The sequence below is a fragment of the Epinephelus moara genome, chromosome 6 (assembly GCF_006386435.1).
Source record: "Epinephelus moara isolate mb chromosome 6, YSFRI_EMoa_1.0, whole genome shotgun sequence".
In the NCBI taxonomy this organism is placed as follows: Eukaryota; Metazoa; Chordata; class Actinopteri; order Perciformes; family Serranidae; genus Epinephelus; species Epinephelus moara.
In genome coordinates, this window is record NC_065511.1 from 11,979,417 (window position 1) to 11,984,385 (window position 4,969).

Genomic DNA, 4,969 nt, shown 5'->3' on the forward strand with positions numbered 1-4,969 from the left:
AGATTTAGCATTTAGATTTAACATTTAGATTTAGATTTAATATTTAGATTTAACATTTAGATTTAGTATTAATATTTAGATTTAATATTTAGATTTAACATTTAACATTTAGGTGCCACATTTAATATTTAGATTTAACTATTTAATATATTTCTAAGTTAACAAATATTGCTGTAAACGTGGTAAAAGGTGGGTCCATGTCATTGGTTCGACAGCCCATTGGTTCGACATCCCATTAGTCCGACTGTCCGCGGTGCTGAACGGCTCGCGGTGGGCGTATGGTGCACCTCGAGCGGCTTGAGGCAGAGCAGGCTCACGGCTTATGTGTTTGTTGCTTTCTTTTTCATTTTAACCCACACCATGATCTTTTCCTGACCCTAACCAAGTGGTTTTTGTGCCTAAACCTAACCAGACCTTAACCACAGGGCATCATGATGATTTCGGAACGGACTTCGGAACAATGAGTTTAATATGGTCGTAACAGTGGGATGTCGAACCAATGGGCTGTCGAACCAATGGGCAGTTCCCGTAAAAGGTGACGTTAAAAAATTCACAACACTTTTTTAAACATTGTTTGAAGCTAAATGTGGCAAAATGTTGTTATTTTCATCGTGAGCCACTTTACAAACGGCACCCCATACTCTATCACATGCACCAATGTTACATTTAACTAGGCTAGTATACATCCACTGACCCACAAAACTCACGCTTAGAAGTGTTTTTTCACTAATTCCCGAAAGTTGGATAAAATGGTTTAAGAGAAAGAAATGTAAAATCAATTGGCTGCTTATGGAACGTTATGTGCTGCTAACTTTATCCAGTATGCCAGCCTAATCAGTTAGCCTATCGGTTTACTTTCCATATGCAGCCTGACTTTTTTTTACACATCTTACCCTTCTAAAGTGTATCACAAACGGTCTTTTCTGCGTCAACTCCGCTGTGCTGAATATGTCCGCTGCCGACTTCCAGGAACTATTGGGAGGCTCCACGAGTGGACAAGTGGTGCATTCAGAAATACTCATCCCGAGTGCTGGAGTGCACTCTGACACAAACTGGACAGTTTGTAAATTTGGGGCATTGTCAGAATATACTGTACAGTTATACAGACAGCAGTGACAGAGCGCACTCTCAGCACTCTGTCTGGGGAGATGGAGTAGCAGAGCACCCAGCGGAGTGAATGTTTGATTAAATTAACATCATATAGAAATGTAACGCTCTGTTTCTTTAAGCAACAGGGCTCTCATTTTAATGTAGACTGTCTGACTGAATCACGAATGCACCATGTCAGGTCACACTCTCCTTGATAGCGATTGTTAAGTTAACATGGGACCAGAATGGCCGACCTGTATGCTCTCACTCAGTGGATGGATGATTTGACAGGATTGCTGAAGGTTGGTTGACCGGCTTTGTGGTTGATTACTGTGCCAATCTTACAAAGGAGGACCACACTTCAGCGGTTTCTTCCAGTTTGTTTTTGCTGTCAAAGCTAACGTTAGCTAATGCGCTAAAAAGTTAGTGACGCGGAGAAATCCAATATTCCTCTTAATATACCTCACTAATATCTAATTAGGTGGACATGATAACCTTTAACATAACATTATTCATCTCTACAACAGAAAATACTTTTTCCCTAACCTGATATGGAGTTTGCACTGCACATGTAAGCATATTTGATGATTGCCTCCGTCCAATCCTTTCATCTTATCGCATTTAACCATAGTTGCCTCCATTTTTGTTGACAGGCAGTGGCGGCTGGTATGCGATAGAATTAAAGTTTTGAGCCATTTAAAGACTCATATGTAGCCTACAGCCAGTGACGGACTGGGACCAAAAAGAGGCCCTGGCATTTTTGACACAGAGGCCCCATGGCGGCGCATCGGCCAGCCAGGGGTCAAAAATTTTCATATTATTTTACAAAAAAATATGCATTTTTACATCATTTTAGATCATCAGTTCCTTATTTGTGAAAGAACAGGCGTGGTGTCTCATATCCCCCCTCCCACATATTACTAGGTATTATGACTGATGATTTTACACATACTAACATAAAAAACACTACCATTGGCGGAACGTTTCAGAGCGCCACAGAGACACAGACTGTTCCACAAGTACCATAGAAACTCACACTCACTCACTGCCTTGATGCACAATAGAAGAGGAGATATACAGACACAGTCATTATGAATGATAAAATTGATTTGTGGCTTGCATGGGAGCATGTTGAAAGCTAACCATATGATGAGAATGCAGAAATTCAGAACACACACCACGCACTCAACTCACTACAATCGCACTGGTACAGTAGACAACAATGCACAGCACACAAGATAATAAGGCAGCAGAGAACCCCCAATAAATTCAGGCACGTTCAAAGGCCAGACTAATAACCTCAGTTAATAATACTAGCTCTATGTCTACCAAAACACGAAAATCTGAAATCAAACACCACACAACTTCATCCTAAAGGCTTAGCCTACTTCCACCATTAACCATAGGCGCCCCCTCTTGGACAGAATAGAGCACAACCAAATTATAACAACAGAAACATAAATCTTACACCAACCACAATGCATATTACAATAGCTTCACCAAAACATGAAAAGAGCACTGCACAGCCACAGTGCACATTTCAATAGCTCTATCAAAAGCACTATTTACAACAGAAACAAGAAGGACCCTATGTCTTATAAGCCATAATAAATGTTACAGCAGCCACAATGCATATTACAATAGCTTCACCAAAACAAGACTCACATTTATCGTATGGTCTTTTCTTAATTGATGGTAATTAATTATTGTAACAGTTTTTAAATTATTTGATGTTTTATTGTTTTATGTACTAATTGTTTTTATTGTGTAATTGTTTTTATTGTTAAGCACGTTGTAACTCCGTTTTGAAAGGTGCTATACAAATTAAGTTATTATTTATCATTATTATTATTATCAATATTATTATTATTATTATTATTATTATTATTATGTCTTTCCTTTAAGTAGTTAGCAGGCTGCGAAGGAGTTTGCTCTTCTCTGAGGCAGAGGCCGTACTGCTAGCTGCACTTGCTGCAGAGGTGCTCGGTCTGTCGCCGCCGGGTAAACACTTTTTTGTAAATAAATCTGATATTTTCGCATACTTTTCACACTCCGCGAGCATAGCTTTCCTTTTTTTCTCTCTCTTTTTCTCCGCTCCACCCTTATCCAACCGTCTTTTCGTGCCTCGATCCATTTTCTTTTCTTGTTGTGATGTTGTCGTTGACGTTGAGTGCATTACCCATCATTCATTTGTCACTTGTCGGATGTCAAATGTCATCACTCAATGATCGCGAGAAAATGCTTGATGACCAAAAACACTTTATATTACCGGTAGCCCCATTTCACTCATATTTATTTAAAATTGCATTTAGGCTACTACTTATATGTAGCTATATTGTGGCCTATAAAAATGTTTTGGGCCGCCAAGAGAAGATTTATTTATTTATTTATTTGCCTGCCGGCGGCCACAGGACCATTGCCATCTGGCATTTGGAAAAATGCCAGATGGCCAGTCCGCGTCACTGCCTACAGCCCTGTGGTGGTGAGTCGTGTTTTGCCTCCCCCTAACCCAAACTGACATCATTGTGACGTAGGCCCTAAAAGCATCTATGTAAGACATAAACAAGTCAAACAACTATATACTGACGGCAGACTGCACTTCATGGCTCGGTTAGTATTAACTTATTTTTATTGTTTAATGCATTTTATCAATTCATTCATTGATTTTCTGTAACCCCTTATCCTGTTAGGGGTTGTGGGAGGGCTGGAGCCAATCTCAGCTGACATTGGGTACACCCTGGACAGGTCACCAGACTAACAATAGCCATGTTTCCATCAGCCTGTTTAGATGCTCACAACTGTTTACAACTCGCGCGAGTTCGTAGTTTTCACCAAAGTCCGTACATTTAATGGAAACACACAGGATTCGTATTTCTTTTAATGGACATTTCCCATTGATTCGAATCACTTTTGGATGGAAACATAGCTGATGTAAAGGAACAATGTAAATACTGCTGCCACTAGGTGTATGTAAATATAGGCCTAAATATTATTTCATGCTGTAACTTTAGGGCTCTCTGAATTGCATGTGTGAATATTATGTAGATTTTTTGTTTACATCAAATTCTAGCAACCATAAAGGTCTTTGTTTAGCTTCAAACAGCGTCCTCAGTGATGGTTTTCTATAAAAATGATCTTTTGTTATATTCCTGTTCTGAAATCCAGCAGCACAAGAGGACAATTTTTTATTCCGGGTATCTCAACCATTTCTCTCCAGTGTGCACTGTTTTTCTGCCACCAGTATGCAGGTGCAACTGCTGTGATGTAACTGTGACGTCCACTCAAAATTGTTGTATGTAGTGTTGAATCAGCTACCTAGCTAACGATGATGTCAAGATATGTCTTTTCTGCTTAAGAAAAACTGTGGACATAAGACCTTATGCATTTTTTTGCGTTTATAATTGCACTAGAATAAAAATGTCAGAGACTGCTGTTCTACTATACTGAATAGGGTTAGTTAGTTGTTACAGTAAAAGCTGCATTATCTGCTAGGATCTTCTGTTTAATTTGTCTTAGGGTAATTGCATTGTTTTCACGAACCATGTTCACAATTAGGGTCTCCTGCTCTGGTGTGAAAACACGTCTTTTTCCCCCACTGTGAGGTTGTCTTTCGGTCCTGCAANATACAGTTTTTCACGATTGTTAACACACAAAAATCTAAACCTTGGCACAATTTGCACAACCTTAACTTCATGTACCATTCGCTCGACCTGAATTGTCACTACTTCACACTCCCTTATGACTCCCCTAGACTCTGACTTTCCTTCTTTACACTCTGACGCCAATTGCACATCACCTTGTTGTCTAAACACTACACACAATGTGCAGTTGTTGCACACACCTCTCATGTAAAAGCTCAAAGCTTCAACCTACAATACAC